This window comes from Amblyomma americanum, chromosome 8 (assembly GCF_052857255.1).
Source record: "Amblyomma americanum isolate KBUSLIRL-KWMA chromosome 8, ASM5285725v1, whole genome shotgun sequence".
NCBI classification, from domain to species: domain Eukaryota; kingdom Metazoa; phylum Arthropoda; class Arachnida; order Ixodida; family Ixodidae; genus Amblyomma; species Amblyomma americanum.
This window is the reverse complement of record NC_135504.1, coordinates 111,753,406-111,771,734: the sequence shown is the minus strand read 5'-3', so window position 1 is coordinate 111,771,734 and position 18,329 is coordinate 111,753,406. Positions and strand designations below refer to the sequence as shown.

At 48.2% G+C, this 18,329-nt stretch overlaps 1 long non-coding RNA gene across 1 annotated transcript in view; it reads left to right on the top strand.

Moving 5' to 3' along the window:
* The first annotated feature begins 4,589 nt into the window (after positions 1–4,589).
* Positions 4,590–18,329, top strand: part of LOC144100632 (uncharacterized) — a 43,196-nt gene continuing 29,456 nt past the window's right edge. The window contains exon 1 of the long non-coding RNA XR_013307768.1: positions 4,590–4,783. This is a non-coding gene — a long non-coding RNA (uncharacterized LOC144100632). The remainder of the gene's footprint in view (positions 4,784–18,329) is intronic.

The window sequence follows — 18,329 nt, the reverse complement described above, 5'->3', positions numbered from 1 at the left end:
AGAGATAGAAGAGCGTGCTGGTTTCGCGGCCCGTGTTACGCGCGCCGTACTACAGCAAGGAACTCGTGGTCCAGTGTGACGCCAGCGACCGGGGTATGGGGGTCGTACTAAGCCATGTCGGAGACGACAATGAGGAGCACCCTATCCTTTATGCCAGCAGGAAGTTAACCATAAGGGAAGAAGCCTACAGCGCTTCGGAAAAGGAATGCGCTTGTCTGGTTTGGGCCGCACAAAAGCTAGCCTGTTATGTTTACGGGGCGAAATTTACTTTCCAGACAGATCATTGTCCGCTTACATGGCTGCGTCAAATGTCGCCCAAGAATGGCCGCTTGCTACTATGGAGTCTAGCCCTCCAGCAATATAACTTTTCTGTGCGATACAAAAGGGGCAAATGTCAAGGAAATGCCGACGGATTGAGCAGGTTATTTCCGTAATTGAGGTACCCGTTCGGTGGCAATTCGGTGCCTTTTCGTATTTTTTAGGTACTAGTTAGCTTTGTTTTGGCGTGGTGTCCTATTATCCTTTTTCTTTTGCTTCCAAATTTTCCACCTCTCTTCAAGCCGTGTTCGGCGAATCGGGCTTTGGCAGCGAATTTGGCAGACATGGAAGCTGTTCTTAGTAGCCGAGATTACTGCTGTCAGCTACAAAATTTTGTGCTTACGTTTACATTGACAATGCAGTAGTATTGCAAAACAGCCTGGCGGCTCTCGGGTGAATTTCTATTTCGTGCACTGCCTGGGGAGTGCCGCCATGTTGAGTGGCTGATTTCGACTAATGCCTCCGTTGTCCGAGGTTTAGGACTCTACTCTGTGCTTGCAGACAAGATGAAGAAGGGCCTCCCACGCTACAACTCAAGTCATCTCTCCTCGACCAGTGATTGTGACCACTGGCCGATCGAGATTGTCCTGGCCGCGGAGGAGGTGTTACGTTTGGAGACGCCAACATGCCAAGAATATTAAAGCCACTGGGAATCATCAATCTACCGAGGCTTCAAAGGGCCGTCGATGTGGTTGCAGCGCTACGAGTGCAAGTGGTGGCGTCTACAAGGGTCCTTCCCCCCCCCCCCCCCCTGCTGTTTACGGGGTGAAAGGGCTCCCCGCTGTCTGAGAACGGCTTTAGTGAACCTGTCTTTTGTTCTCAACGCCGGACCCACCCGGGACATTTTTCTCCCGGAGGGGACGACGGGGGAGCCGGCGAGCGGCGGAACTGCAAATCAGCCGTGACAAATACGGCCGGGTTTGGCTAAGCCAACGTCTCCGGAATCCTCGTGTTTCGAAAACAACTTCGACTTAGACTGTGCTTTCCCACACCCATACGTGAAAGCTTCTGCGAACTGCGGTGGGATCCATTCGCCCCCACGCTACCGCTGTGAAGTGCAGGTGACTGACCTTCGACGCTCTCAATGGGACCCCCTTCGGGCTATTCATCACTGAAGCCTGGAGAGCGCGGACACTAATCTGCCAGAAGTGGCAAGAGTGTGTGGCTGCGGGCGGACCCGGAAGACTGGACACGTGATCTACATCACAGTGATTCGACGCATTTTTAATCAACTAGATTCCCCAACTAGGGACCTGGGGACAGCGGACCCTATTTAAGCAGCGATTTGGCGTGTGTTCACCAGCTCCCGATTCACTCTTTCAATCTTTGTATAAATGTAAATAAACCCTTCAGTCTCTTCTTCACCTCGAAGACCCTCTCATCTCTTCGTCACCCCCACTAGAGCAGTCTCCCGATCCGGAACCCAGCGACACCGACCTTGGCGAGAGACGGCACAGGCGAACCAGGGGCCCGCATCTAACAACTGGTGGCAGCGGTGGGATCGAAGCGCAATCCCCCAACACCGGTGGCCTGCTACGGGAGAGAAGCCCCACACATAACAACTGGTGGCAGCGGTGGGATCGAAGCGCAATCCCCCAACACCGGTGGCCTGCTATGGGGTTGGAGCCCCACATCTAACAACTGGTGGCAGCGGTGGGATCGAAGCGCAATCCCCCAACACCGGTTGCCTGCTATGGGGTCGGAGCCCCACTCCTAACAGGAGATAAATAGCAAACATGGTGGTGTGCTCTGAGACGGAAGTTCTAGTTTCTGTGTGAACTCGTCTTTGATTTATGCACGTCAGCTGGCTATAAAGTGGTTAGCTAGCTTTCACTTCGTCTCATCTCTCGTATAAAGCAAAGGACGGGCAAGAAATTTGCCCTGCTTTTATATATTTTGTTGATTCGACAACCCCTAGGCCCATCAAGAAACATCGTTTTATAGGAAGAAGTGTTCACGTTATAAAACGAGTGTGCCACAATAAATGGGGCTTTCGGAGTGTCATTCATCATGATCGTGGGCAGTGCCTGGCAGCTTCAACCCTATTATGTTGATGATCAGGCGGCACTAATACATAGAGGCGTCGATATGTCAGCGGCACCTGCCGTACTTGGTAGCGACATTGCCATTGCTCTGCGTTGAGCTCATCAGTTGGATCGCAGTTTTTTGGCGTCGGTGAGCATTCAAGCGCTCCGAGCTATGGCGAATCATGGAAACTTCGTCTGCGAAGTCTCAAATGTATGCATCAAGAGAAACACTGCACGATGTTTGACAAACCACAACTTTTATTTATTGATGCCTAGCTGTGGTTTACCGTGCTTCTTCCAGTGCCTCAATAAAAGGAATGCGATAAGAAGTTACCGTCTGCACATAGGTCAGATGAGAGGAAAGTGTCAAAGATTTTGTTGTCGAACAGAAGAAGACGACCTCATTCTCCCCTCCAGGTTTCCCCCTCAGTCAAGAGATGTGTACCAGGAGGGATTGGGGTGGACAGGGTCGCCGCGTCAGATGCTGGCCTGGATTTCCTGAATCCCGGCGGCCTCTTCAGCCAGTCGTACGGCGAAGAGCTGGTCTCAGGGTCCGGGCCTACGCAACAGGGTCTCTCAGGCGTCTCTACTACCTATTTTATTCGCCCTGCCTGGGAATTGTATGCATTCCCAAATAATACAGTCGAGGGTCCCTCTCGCTCCACATTTCTTACATTTGTCATCCTCAGTTTCCAGGATAATATGCGAAAATTAGTATCGGGTGCGGGTAGACACCTGTTTGAAGACGTCTCCACGCCACCGCTTGCTGATTATTAAGCTTCACACGGCGGGGGGGGGGGGGGGGGGGGAGGGGGAGATGTTGCCTGCGGTGTTGCCTGTAGTGCTGAGTTACGTCTTGATATGATACTAGTCGCCCTTCACTTCCCTGGTTCTCGAGGTGGGCTCTTCTTGAGCTGCTCAGTGGTAGAGGTCTCAGGCCAGCACATGGGCATGTGAAAATTAGGTTTAGCGACATTGCAAGCGGCCAGCCATCATGGCGTCTTGCTGGTTCAGCAGGGCAGCCTTCGTAAATTGTGTAGAGAGTGAGTGCACACCACAGATTTCCTTCGCCGCCAAGCCAAATATTCTCGAATTAAATGTAAAATTACGTGTTGGGCGAACTAGATAGCGGTCAGTTCTACACCATCGGTGATCGGGGGCTGCAGCGGCCGCCACTGTCGCTGCACAGCGAGCACATTTGTTCATATTAATCTCATAAATACAACTAATGTCTTTGTAAGTGCAAGAAGAACAGTATCGAAATATTGTTTATGTGTATTGAAGTCCATTTGGCGAATAAAGAGGCTTTGTATTATCTCCTTAAGTGGGGCAACTGATACGAAAATGGAAACGTAGGTAAATTCTTCTTTTGTCGCGATTCTGTTTATCGGCGAAGAGCATTAGAGTCGCTGGAGAGGACGCTGCGGCAATTGGAACGCAGTACCAGACTGCCACCTCTAAAAAATAGTCGCAAACTAACTGACGCCTATTTCTGGCGTTTAAGTCCATCGGGTCCCACTGAAAATGACCTGTTCGATAGCAGTCTAGTTCAGAATACGGGCACTGACAGTTACAGCAAGATCCTTAAGCACAATCTTTATTGACATCAAAAAGACTGACTGTACATTCTGTCACCGCAAGAGCTACCTTGCCTGCAGATTGCACCTTTCTACATCATTTTTAATAGGCACTGTGTTTTTCTAATAGTATGATAGAGTAGTTTGTAAGGTGATCCCGTAATAGCTGTTTTCAGTTATACGACAAATCCAAATATTATGGCGCCCACACGATGGTAAGGCCTATCACGTTAACAGTGGGCAAGCAGGCAGGGCTACCCAGTGCGGTATAAACTGCTTCTTCGAAGGTTTTTCACTGGTGAACGCTCTGTTATTCCACCGCATGAACATCGTATTTGCAAGCACAGACAGAACCCATCTGCTGCGAACATAAAAAGGAAGGAGAAAAGAACGCGTGCGCACTGGGTATTCTGTAATTTTGGTTAATAATGCCTTTCGAACTAAAGAGACTATAGTCATTCAAAGGCAAAAGCAAACGTGAATCCGATTTAGCTTTGATTTATTCAGCAGTTTTACAACTCCTGGTGGCCACGAACACGCTTTAATTCAATAGGAGATGAAAGCTCTTTTCTTAACTCCCATTACTGCGCATCTGGCAAATGGCGCTTCGCAGCTGCTAAAAATAAAGGCGTATGCGTCTACGCAAGGCTAAATCCGTCGGCGGGAACTCGCTGTTCATTACACACGTGAGAAGTGCAGTTATTTACCGTTAACGTAAATAACGTGAACGGTAAACGCTTTACTTCTTATTTTGTGCGCTTGGACACCTTGTACGCAGGCAGCAATGCTTGGAATATTTTTACTCATGGGTTTCCTCTCAGCAGCATCTAAGGTTCAGGAACTTCTCGGCGGTCGTGCAAGGTTGGTTGCTCATTTGAGGTTGTTCTGCATGCTTCCGAAAAGTAACGTTGTTTCACTTCTGAATCTGAGCTGGAGCATACGAAGCGCCGGTATTTTTGGCCGTTAACGTAAATAAGCGGTTCCCAAATGAGGATAGCGTGAAAACAGAAGATCTGGCAAAGAAAACGTGCGAGATTTAAAGGTGGCTTTATCGCAGCATCTATTATTATTTGGTTTCGTTAAGGGTGCGTGTAAGGATCATTTCAATCCGCATATTTCTTTTTTATCTGATGCACATATACAGCTAAACAACTCCACTTCATGACTCCCATTTCTTCCAAAAATTGACGGTGTTTACTGTATACAGCCCGCACAAGGCGTAAAAACTGCCGGGCGCAATCTTGCTTTAAAAACAATACAATATTTTTTTACTATACTCTCCGCTCCAAGCACATAGTCAGCATCCGATGCACAGAACTGTGTTATGTGTTTCATGCCATATTGAGCAATATTGAAAATAAAGTGCTTTATAGTCAGCACCTATAGATAACTCTCAAAGCCACAAATTGTACATTTAAACATATGTAGTCAGGGTACTATGCACTTCAATTACATGGTACTTTGTCCATGCAATGAAATATTATGCTTTTCGTGGTGGTGGTTGTCTCAAACTCGCATGCTGCATTTTATGCGTCATCGTATAGTGGTGGTCTAGAACTCAAAACTTCCGTTTATATGCTACCATCGCGTGAGGGGGGATTGAAGATGTATGTGATAAGAAACAAGTTCAGAGTTCGCGCGAAAAGAATTCTAGATCGGAGTTTGGCTAGGGGGGATACGCTGGCGCTGCTTTCGCAATAAAATATACAACGCGCCACTTGTCTGGCTAAATCTTAATTTGATATTACTCCAGCATCCTACTGGTATTTGTGCATGTTGAAGTTTAGCACAATGCCTAGGCATGTAATCATTTGGTATGTTTTTTTCTTCCTTCGACTTCGCATGGAGGTCTTGTACCGGCAAAATTAAACAAGCCGGTAGTACTGATGTAACACGGAACATTCACTGAGTACGCTTTCCGACACTAGGCACACCCTTCTCTCATATCTTCCTGTTTTATTTCCCCTTTCTTTTCGGTGTTTACAGCCAAGTAGACGGCTTTGCTGCATAGTACCGAGGTAGTGTCTGTTTTCCCAAAAAATTGCTGCTTAGGAGCTCCCGTGAGGAAATTGTCGAACTAAACCTGCTGAATATATTTGTTTTGGAATGGTGTGGTGCAATTTGCTGGTCTGACAACTGCCTGTTCTGTGGAAAAGCGCTGGACACCTGAAAACAGTAGCGGAAGCAAGGTCCTAGGCTCAAAGCAAAAGCCTTGAGCGCAAGTTGTAGTTTTCTACAGCGAAAGCTATAATACATTGTGCAAGCAATTTAGGAGGTTTGCGCACTGCGCGTAACGCATCTTTTAGGCGGACACTATCGCTACGTGCATCACAGCGCGATTGAGTTGTCCACTGATGCAGAGAGCCAGTATGCGTCTTTTCTCCCCTAAAATGAAACGAAGGGTTTAGACTACGAATAAGACAACACGGGGTACAGAGAGGGGCAACTTTATCTGCCGCAGTTGCCAGGAACTAGAGCAGGTCGGTCCTGTGCGGCCCCCAGTTGGGGGCGACATCCTGGGTTCACGAAATGAGTGAAAGTTAAGTGGTATTGTCTGGCGGGGTGAGGAGTTGGCCCAAGCTTTCCGAACAGAGAACTGGCAGGAGGGCCCGTGGGGGCGGGCTATTTTCGCATCGCCAGAGGATGTGCGTCTGAGTGGCGGGTTCTCCATGGTTGCAGTTTGGGCATGTGGGGTCATATTCCCAGTTAGTTGTCTGTGATAGCCTGGAGTGGCTGAGAATTCGGCGCCTCTGCAATATGCGGAGCACGGTGCCTTGCACACGTTCGAGGTCGGGGTGGGGAGGCGGAAAAAAGCGTATCGCCCCTTTTTTTTTCGGGGGGAAAACGCTAAGGCGCCCATGTGCTGTGCGATGTCAGTGCACGTTAATGATCCCCAGGTGGTCGAAATTATTCCGGAGCCCTCCACTACGGCACCTCTTCTTCCTTTATTCTTTCACTCCCTCCTTAATCCCTTCCCTTACGGCGCGGTTCAGGTGTCCAACGATATATGAGACAGATACTGCGCCATTTCCTTTCCCCCAAAAAGCCAATTATTATTAATTATTATTATTCTTTATGAAAATTTGTGATGTCGAAAAAAATTTGAGGCGTTTCAGCGAGGGCGTCCGGATTGTTCATCGTGCGGCAACTTGGTTGGCTTCTTCGGTTCCAGAGTTGTTCGCGTGGGTAGATACTCTGTATTAGGATAATTTTACGGTCGGGAGTGCAGCCCCGCAGGGTGCGTGCGGCGGTATGGCAGATGTAGCCTGCCGAGTAATTAGGTTGGCTCGTTTTTAGTCAGTGAGGACTGTGCGCGTACGGGGGTCAGCGATGGCAAGCTCTATCGCTGTCTCTTTCGCTGCTGTGGGGGAGGGGGCGCGCACCGTGACGGCGGAGATAAGGGCGCAGCGTGGATCGCAGTGTGGTTGCACAGAGCACGTACGTTGTCACGTCTTGCCTTGCCGAGTCCACGTATATTGCGTGTTCGTCCGCACGATAGAAATCATCCAGTGCTCGGCCTTCGTGTTGACGGCGCACGTCGTGTCGGCCAGGGAGCATGTTCCGGGGTAGCGGTTTGACAACGAGGCACTTATGCAGGGCTGTCAAGAGGGGGTGTGTGAGATGGGGATTGCCTATAGTGGGTTGACCTTTAGCCGGTCAAAGATGAGACACTCGTGCTTGGTTCTGGAGAGGCGATGAATTTGGCTGTCTTGTGTGCCTCTGTAAGTTAAGTAAGAGTGTTGTAAATGCCGAGTTGGAAGAGGTGCTGTGTACTGGCGTTTTGTAGCAACCGTATGGCAGCCTTGTACACGGAGCGGTTGATGCTGTTTACTGCCTCGTCATCTTGTCAGCGAAGGTGATAGAAGTGTAGGAGTTTACTAGCCTGGTGATTCGAAATGCCTGTGTTAGCCGGCAGAGGTCGTCCTTCATGCCTCTACGGCGTGTCCTACCCTGCAATTATGGACAAAAGCATTTTTGAGTGGGAAACCATTCATGAACGCATTTTTTTTCATATAATGTAATATTGCACTATAACGATGAATATATCTGCAGATCATCCGACGGCGGTCTGACGTTTTTGCTCTATTAACGTCGTCAAAAGCATTCCCCGCTGTTGTTTTTTTATGGCAGTTTTGACTGTTCGATGCGCTTGATGTATGCTCTTTGAAATAATGATTTTGCTACCTATGAGAAGAATGGATCATTACCTTCAATATTTCGATAACGGTATCTTGCAATATTTTAGTTTTCAAAATTTTTGTCCGAGGAAGTCGGCCTTGAGAGATGCGGCGGATAAGGCCAATTGGTGATCTGTGGTGCGGAGGCGTTACATTGCTTCTGAATTATGTGTATTCTTCTCTGCCGGCATGTCCAGGACCCAGATGGTCTGGACGGAAGGTATAGGTTGTGTGTCAATGTGGAGCGTAATGAGCTGGCGTGCTTCGGGGGCCGGTTGCTGCACTGTCCTGCCCGAATGACAAGCAGTTTCGATTTTGCTGCGGAGCATGTAAGGCCGTTCTACTGCACGAAGATACGGACGGTGTCAATGGCTGTCTCGAGCGAGCTCTGGATCTCCCTGTCTGAGCCAGAGTTGGTCCAGAGGGTGATATCGTAGGTGTAGAAGGAGTCTTTTACGTGAGGTATAGCGTTCAAAAGGAGGAGAGGCCCAACATGGTGACGTTAAAGAGGAAAGTGAGGAAACTGCCGAGGACAGCGCCTTGTGGAGCTCCTTTGGTGCCCAGGGTGGTTTTGTCACTGCTGAGTTTTCCAATGTGCAGTTATGCTGTGCGGTTGTGTAGGAAGTCTGCGATATAATTGTAGGTACCAGTGCATAAATACATTAATCTCAGCGAGATTTGTCAAAATAGAGGCGTGTGAAACGTTGTCACACGCCTTACTAACGCCGAGGCCGACAAGAGTCCGTGTGACTCGGAGTGGGCCTGGTCGAGTGTGGCGTTTTGTATTTGACACATTATGTCTTGAGTGTAGAGTGCGGCTCTGAACTATATCCTAGTGGGCTGGAGTAGGTGTTATTTTTTTCTGAAATTTTATGAAATCTGTAGAGGATGACGTGCTCCATAAGACCGCGGTAAGACGTAAGGAAGATAGGTCGGACATTCCACAGCTGAAGTTTTTTGCCCGGTTTAGGCATGAAGATCACTTTGACATGCTTCCAGGTATCCAGAAGGCAACCACCATGCCAGTGTCTATTGAAACGTTCCGTGACAACACCGGGAACTAGACTATTTACTTCCTGTAAGTGGGCCATGGAAGCCTTGAAGTGTGCCGCGAACACGATCGAACCAAAGACAGCAAGCGGAAGAAGGCGAGAGATGGACGTGAGCGTATGGACGCAGCCAGATCGGGCCTGTGAGACGCCCAATCAGGCAGTCGCTTGTGAAACATCAAAATGGGCCTGCCATTCCATGTCTCTCTGCCGATAATGCCAGATTAAGCCTATTAATATGCAAAGGCTGTCAGTATAGATCTGATATTGTTACATAGAAAACAATAATAGGTTTGTATAACCCAAGTAGCAGGAGAAATTTAGGGAGTACAGCGGCACTCGTCTAGCACGTTGCGCGCAAGGCGTTTTTGTTGGTGGAGAGCCGCGCAACGTGCCTCAAAGAGCGATTCAGGCGTCCACTGCCCCAGGGAGCCAGTTATGCGCCTTTCCTTTCCTCAAAACGAACGCAGGATTTAGACGGTAAAGACAACATTGAGGTATATGCAGTTTGCGTCGTGCAAGCCGACCGTAGAGTCTGCGGGCGTCCTGAGTTAAGAATTTTGAGAGAAGAATTTTGATGAGACGAAAGGAGGAGAGGTCGACCGGTGGTAACATGTCCCTGGCCTGCTACTCCACACTGGGGAAAGTGGAAGGGGAGGAAAGGGAAAGACCGAATAAGGGTTGATGATGGCATATTACAATGAGTTTCATGGGTGATATCCACACACACACACACACACACACACACACACACACACACACACACACACACACACACACACACACACACACACACACACACACACACACACACACACACACACACACACACACACACACACACTGGCTGGCACTCGCATTGCGGTGATTAGACGGACGTGAAATTCATGTCTTTAACATACACATATGTCAACATATATTGGAGTAGGGGCTCCATGAAAACACAGATGTGCATTCTCGGCGATGGCAGACAGTAACCCGTGTAAACCGTGTAGGCAGTGCTCAGGCGGTCACAAACGGGTATCCAGGCCTGTTTCGCATAACAACTTGAGCACGGCCTTCGTCACACACAACCAATCAGCGCGTTTCGCCCTGGCGCCTAGAAGAGTTTCTTCAGAGAGACGGCGACAGTCCAGTTGTCTCACAGTCGCTTCCAGCGTTCTCCTATCATTGGTGTAGTTCGGGAACTTGCAAAGAAGGGGTCCAATAGACTGGAGTGTGGCACTGTACACAATTTGGGTTAGTTTCTATTCCGATCTTGTGAAGGCAGTGCTTGGTATAGGGTACGCCAAGCCGTAACCGGCGGAATAAAGTCCCTTTACGACGTATTACCCTAAATGGCAGATAAAATCATGAGCCGGCGTCAAGCTTATATATGCGGTCTTGTTGATGGCTTGCGTCGTTCCAGTGCAGCTGCATTGCGGCTTGCATTAAATGCTCCAGCAAGGCTCCAATGTCCGATCTGGAAAAGGCTATTTCAATGAAAGTACAATCATCATTTGCTAACCGAGCCTCGACATCAGCACGCTCGTTTCCCGCTATGCTGGATGGTTCAGTATCCCCTGAGACTTTATGATATGGCCTCGGTGAAAAGCCAAAGCTAACAAAACACAATATGTTAAACCAGCTGCTCTTATGTCCTCGGTTTAACGCAAGTTTGTATGACCTGTAATCCCGATCTCAAGTCGCAGAATATAGTCCATTGGTGCGCTGGATGGTCACCAATACAACGGACGGCCTTTCGTATGGCTGCCAATTCGGTTGCCGTATATGATGTTTTATGCATTAGCCTGAAACGGTGACATAAGGCATTTCCTGGCACTATCACCGCTGCAGGTGAAGAGGTGGTCTTCATGGATCCGTCAACAAAAACATGCTGGGAGTCACCATATATAGATGCAAAGGATGACAGCGCCAGCTATTTTGACCGACTTTTGGGATGTGCGTCTTCTTTCTTATCTCTAGGATGGATGTACGTATATAGGGTTCCAGTACAACCTAAAGTGGCACCTCTGCAATCTGGTGTAGCATGTAGGTCGTAGGCACCGCATTGCACTGCATCCAGAGGGCTTTGGAAAAGGCTGAATCTGGATTCACAGCACTAATATTGGTCAGGGGGTGCTGACGATTCCTGGTCAGATGTTGCTAATGCACACGAAGTGGCTCCTGCTGAAAATAAATTCGTGCTTGGCAGGCGCGGGTCTCGTAAAATGTGCCCTCTGTAGAAGTTTCGCACGGCAAACCCAAAAATACTTTTAAAGCACGAGCCTGTGTTCTTTCAAGCGCACGCGGGCCTGACAGTCTGACACCCGAGAGAACAGGTGCACTGTGTCTGAGAAGACCGACTACCATTGGCTGGTACACGTGAAGTAATGATTACTCAGACGGTGCCCCGGATTTCCCTGCCATACACCGCACAATGCTTGCAAAGCTGTCGAGCTTTTTCTTGAGCCAAGAAGGAAGGAAGTAAGGCCTCAGACATTGCTAGCACATACCCACTACGGGGGGGTGGCCAAGACACAGGCGGTTAATTGCTGGATACAGGAAAATTTTGACAAGAAAAGGAATGGAAATAGGATGTAGCCTGATAGATTGGAAGACGGAAAGACAGGGGTCCTGTTAACTTGGAGATCGAAGACAGGACAATGGCTTAATGTGCATAATAGTATACAATGCCTGTAATGTTTCAATGTCGTACTGACTGAGAGCGGGAAGAATAAATTAGAATGGGAGGCGCTGCGTTTCTTGAAGAAAATTTTGCACAGCAGAGCGCACACTCCTGTCGCTTCGTCCAAGCAAAGAAGCGCCAATGGAAAGAGCAACCGCGGAGGACACAGACAAGCCCAGTTGATGAAATTGAATTTGCAAAACACACTTTCTCAAATGAGGGAAGCGGCGGCAGAACAGCAGGAAGTGGTCTACTGTCTCATGTTCAGCACAAAAAGGGCACAATGGGGAAGCCGCCAGGCCAGATCTGTGAAGGTAGAAATTTAGAAGGGGAACCCGGCAACGCAAGCGCGTGAAAGAGACCTCTAGTCTGCGTGAGCGCCAGTCTTTGCTACTCTAAGGATGCAGAAGGTGCTGATATTCGGGAGATGATGTAAGAGCCGAGGCAGCAAATTTCTGAAATATTGTGTAGCTGCGAAACCTCACCGCAGCTGTATATGCACACGTTGGCAGGACAGCAACAATTGGGCCGCAGAGAGAGGCTCTTGCTAAGGAATCTGCAACCTCATTTAAGTGCAAACCCATGTGACCTGGTACCCAAACCAACCTTACCGAATTTAGATGGAGCGGAATCAGGAACTTAAAGAGGCGTAATGCCCGAGACTCAGTGGGTGAGGATAATGAAGAGCAAATAGACAGAGAGTCTGTCATAACCACAACCTGGGAAACGGTAGTTTCTAATTTTCGTCAGGCTAAGATTACTGCTAATATTTCAGCCAGAAAAATGGGAGTGCAGTCAGGAAGACGGAGAGAAAAAGACCAATCCAGTGAAGGCGAAAAAATTCCCACACCTGCCTTCTCGCGATCCTGCGAGGCATCGGTATCAGTAAGAACATTAGAGGGAAAGGACCTTAGGTGGTCCTGCAACAGACCCCGAAGAAGCGGGAAGGGCTGCAGCTTTGCATTCAATGGGAGAATGTCATCGAATTCAATCAGGACAGATGATGAGTTGTTATACAATTGGCGGATATCTGTGAAATGAATATTTATGGGATCAAGGAGGGACTGCACGTAACAAATCTGCGGGGTATGAAAACGAGACCAGGCAGCACTAAAAAAGGCGGAAGGTTGACTAAGAAATAATATACTGGAAGCATGAAGAGGTGAGTCGCACAATTTTAAAAATGTCTGAGCTGTTAAAAGGCAAAACCTAGCTGATAACGATGGCATCCGCGCCTCAAGGTGCAGAACCGCATTGGCGACATATTTTGGAAGCCCAAGACAAAGGCGCAACGCCTTACGCTCCAACAGCACAAGAGGGCGAAGTTTATAGGCAGGAGCGCCTGAGAATAAAACACACCCGAACTCTAAAATTGGGCGGACGTACATCTTTTAAATCATAAGATGTGTGCCTTCTCATGCCTGAGCTAGCACTACAAAGCCTACGCAGGATGCCAATGGCCCGTACTCCCTTTGCAGAAAGTTGCTCAATGTGTGGCCGGGAAAGAGTAGAGTCGTATATTACTCCGAGATACTTCACCGTATGAACTTGAGGTATGATGTTATTTCTATAGACCAGGCAGATATTTACAGGAACGGAAACTGGAAATACTAACAATGCGTATTTCTTCACATTAAGGGACAGATGAATTCTTCCTAACCAGTTGTCAAGAACACGGAGGTAATTTTGCAGGGTTCGATAAAGAGTGTGCATGTCACCTGCTGCTGCAAAAGATGCAATATCGTCGGCGTACACATAAGTTTTCACATTTTGAATGCAAGGAATTGAGCTTAGAAAAATGTTAAAAAGAACAGATGAGAGAACTGTTCCTTGTGGTACACCTCTTGTCTGTGTAAATCTCCTTGAGGAAACACCATTTTGGCAGCAGTAAAATTCTCTATTTTCTAAAAAGACAGAAATCCAGGCTACAAAATAGCTTGGGAAGTTGAGTTCCTGTAATCTTAGTAATAGAGTCGAGTGCTCCACGCTGTCGTATGCTTTACTGACATCCAAGGTGACAAGCACAGCAAACTGTTTTCTATTGCGAGCTAATTTAATACGACTCTCTAGGTCAGTATGAGCACACCAAATTGAACAACCCTGCCTGAAACCAATTTGACATGGCTTCGATATAGCATTTTTTGAAATAAATGACATGACATGGCTGAGAAAGACCCTTTCCACCAATTTCACTAGGTTCGATGTTAAGGAAATAGGGCGTATATTGTCCTAAGTTAAGCCCTCCCCTTCCTTTTTAAGCAGTGGAACTATTTCAGCAAGACGCCACTCAAGCGGTATCCAAGGACCGTTAATAGAATGGTTAACTAGAGCCAACAGGTCTGCAGGAGATTCATTGAACAAAATTTTGATCATAGATAAAGTGACCTTATCGGGGCAAGGAGCCGCTGGGGATAAGCGCAGAACAATTTGCGACAGCTCAGGCATAGATACCTCAGTGAAATCACTTGAGGTGCATGTGAATATAGAAGGAGAAGGTAAGGCAGATGTAAAGCGAAGCTCAAAGCCACACGCAATATCCTTTAAGGCCTTTGCGATGTCAGCAGGGGACTGAACGAGGGATTCAATGTTGGCAGCCGGTGGAATCACCTTGTTGCGCATCATGAAATTAAACAAAGCTCGTTTATTTCCTTATTGTGAGAGAAAATCGTAATTATTTGTATTGTACTCCTCCTTTGCACGGGCGACGGTGCGCTTAAATGTTGCTGCAACATACTTATAATCCAACCAATTTTTTGGACATTTATTGATGAGAAGTTTCTTCCAAGCTGCTTTCCGTCGTCTATATACACGTGTGCACTCAGCATTCCACCAATTGTTCGCGATTACACTCTTGGTTCTCCTAACCAAAAATTCAGACTTTTGCCTTTCATGTCCAGTACTGAACATGGATGTGCAGCCTTGATTTCGGCACTTGTCTGAGCGCAAGTGTCTCAAGTGATTTGAATTGCTGATTTTAGCGTGTCTTTAAAGCAACTGTAATTTATTAACGTGCGCTGATGTCACTCAGGAAGAGTTAATTTACACGCAAACTTGAAACTAATCGGTAGATGATCACTGTTTGTTGCATTGTCAACAGGCGCCCAAGACATAACAGAGACTCCTGGGGAGGAAAAAGTTAAATCCAAGGCAGAGCGGCATTGGCTCCGGACAAACGTAGGCAATCCGGAATTGTTGCAAATCAAGTTGTCAGAAGCCCAATTAAATAGTTTAGAACCAAAGCTTTCTGTTTTAAATCCCCACGTCACATGGTGCGAATTGAAGTCTCCAAGTAATAGAACCTGTGACCGGCTACTAGACATGAGTGAGTCAAGGGGCCGAGTGTCACGCACACCAGACGGGAAAAATGCATTAGCTACTGTAAAGGGCTGTTGACCTGGGACGCTGAGGTCAACTGCAAGGATTTCGCATTCATTGTCCGCATATTGGAAAGAAATGCATGCCCTGTGGCAAAACTTTGTAGAGATGAGCACTAACAACCCTCTCCCTCGTGATGACCGGTCAAGCCAGAACGGACTGTAATTCTTGAGATGATAATTGAAATTTGAAGTTAGCCATGTTTCCTTTAAAGCAACTAAATCTGGTAGAAGCTGAGTGCATAGGCAATTTAAATCTGTTGAAGCTGAGAATATAGATCGACAATTCCACTGTAGTACACTTAAGAAACCTATCTTGGCGGGAGTGCCGCAGCCGCGACTGCCTTTTCTAGAATCCTGGTCTTAGCATTTTGACTTGCGTTACTTTTCTTTGTCTTTAACGGGGGGAAAGATGGGCCTGCAATATTCAGAGGAGACCCACTTCGTTTCTGGGGGCAGAGATCAGACTCCATATCCATACAGTCCATAGAGGATGCGTCCACAACGCTGGTCGAAGGAGAGGCCTGAGAGGTCTTTTGTTACTCACATTGTTTTTGGCCCTGTGGAGCGAAATCGATTACTACATAAGGAGGGGTAGCTTCCGAAGCCAAAGAAGACAAGAGCGGAGTGGTGGACGCCTGCAGAAGATTGGTCATCTGAGCTGCTATAACCTGCGAAATGTACGTGGACACGGTTTCCATAATGCGATCCATTGCATTTGCAACAGCTTTCTCAACTGCCGCTGTAATAGCCTGGGACCAACTAGAATCCATTATGGGTGGGCATTTGGCGGCCACAGTAGAGTAGCCTGAGGCTCTCTCCTTGAGTGCGGCAAAAGCCTCTCTCCGCGTGCATCTGCGCTTGTCTATAACCTCGAGCACCTGAACTTCTTGTGCTCGTGCAGGACAATCAGGCGAATCAGCAGGGTGAGCACCGCTACACAAACAACATTTCTCTTGCTGTTCAGGACATTCCTCTCTGCAATGACGTTCCCCGCAGGCACAGCAGCGTAAGGCCGATTTGCAGGCTTTGCCGCTGTGGCCAAATCGCCAGCAGTTTGGACACTGAAGCGGCCGAGAGTTAAAGGCACATACTCGAAAAACCAAAGGCCACACCTTAATCTCTGACGGGCAAAATATTCCTGCAAATGTGGCAATGACGGACTCCATAGGAATTTTTACTCCGTCAACCATCCTCTGCATAGATGGACAGCAATCACTCCTGCAGGCAAGGGGTTCTCAAGCGTTTCCGCAGGGCTCAATCGAGAGTCGACCCCTCGGACCAAGCCGTTGGAACATGCTAGATGAGGCGGAATGAATGCGCTCACCGGGTGGTTGGCGAAGGTCGTACACTTTAGCAGGTCTTAAATACAGTCTTTATCCGGCGACCTGCACAAAATACCACCCCTGCCGAACTGCCGGACATCGGTAATGTGCATAAAGTGCTTCTATGTGGACTGAAGGGCCGCCTGCACTGCCTCCGGGTTGTTCAGTCGGATAGCGCCCCCATCGGTAGGCACTAAAGCGACCGGAATGCTCGAAAACCCACTGCGGAAAAAGAGATCAATTGAGAGCTGGTTTTGAGGAAGAGATGCCGACCAAGGGGAAAACCCCTGGCCGGGAGAATAGACATTAAGCTCTCCTCCCGCGCCCGATCACCCCAGAACAGGAGCAAGCAGGCGAGGGGTGTACCCACACGAACGCACATTTAATACAGCCTACGTGACACACACACACTAGAACCCAAAACTAACAAAACTAACACAAAACACAAATACTATAAATACACACGGCCCGGGCACACTGCTATCAGCGTCTACTACTAGCGTTCGGCGTTCGTGCTCACGTTTGCTTCGGTGTGGCTGCGGCGTTGCATGGATCCAGTATCCGGCGTCGAGGCGGCGCTCGACGTGCTTGGGCTGGCGTCGCTGGCTGTGTCGTGCAAGCTCCAGGTCCAAGCGCCCGTGGAGGTGATGCCGGTGTTGTTGGCTTTGGGGGCACCACCCGGATGGGTGGCAGCAGCGCTGGAGATACCCCTGGCCGTAGCAGGATGTAGCGTAATCCGTTGACTCCCCGGAACGGGCTCAGGCACGGCAGGAAGTCCACGATGCGATGTCGTAGAACGCGAGCTCACCGGAGCAGCAGCCGGCGTCGCTCTCTTCCAGCCAAAGTGTCCCTGACCCGCCGGAGCATCCGCTTCTCGGCGGTTCCCCCCCCCAGGCCTCGCTCTCACTCGCCCTTTTCTAGCCTTGGTGTTAGCCCACGTAAGCCTTGTCGTCGTCTTCTTCTCTTCTCCACCAATCATCTCTCTCCACCTCACCGAATGCTTCTCCACCAGTCATCTCTCTCCACCTCAACGAATCTCCTTCTTCTTCACCCCAGGTATATGGCACATACCCACGCGGGGGACCTCAACGAATGCTTCTTCTTCCTCTTCTTTATTCTTCGGTTAATTCGCGTCGTCTTCTTCAAACCTTTTTCCTTTAAAATTTAATTTAGGCTTCTTATTTATGTGACAAAGTCCCCCTCTCTCAAGAGTTTTTCCATGAAAAACTGCTCACGTCATCCTCATCTTCAAGCCATCCAGCCAACCGACTATCTTCTGTGGCGATTCTGGACCCAGCACACGCCACACCGCAGATGTCCAGCACACACCAAACGCACACCACTAACACAACAAACAAAACTGCGTTTTCATAACACTATCATACCACTGCCGCCGTCCCTACATAGTCCTTAATAAACATGTTCGTGTTCACAACCCACTCCCTTGTATGATCACATAACACCAACAACAGCAGCAACAACAACAAGATAAATCTCAGAGATACGTACATTAACAAAGCAACAACAAGATAAATCCCAGAGATACGTAGAGCTGTTCAGTTGGCTCTGCTCATAAAGTCCGCTCCAACGTTATCTCTGCCTTTAATATATTCCACCTGAAATGAGTATTCTTGCAAGGCCAAACTCCATCTCATAAATTTTCTATTGTTCATTTTGGCCTTGGTTATGTATTCAAGCGGTTGATGATCTGTTTGAATCCTGAAATGTCTCCCATAAAGTTAAATGTGGAATTTCTTTACCGGCCACACCACCACAAAACTTTCCTTTTCAACAGTGGAGTACTTGCGTTCAC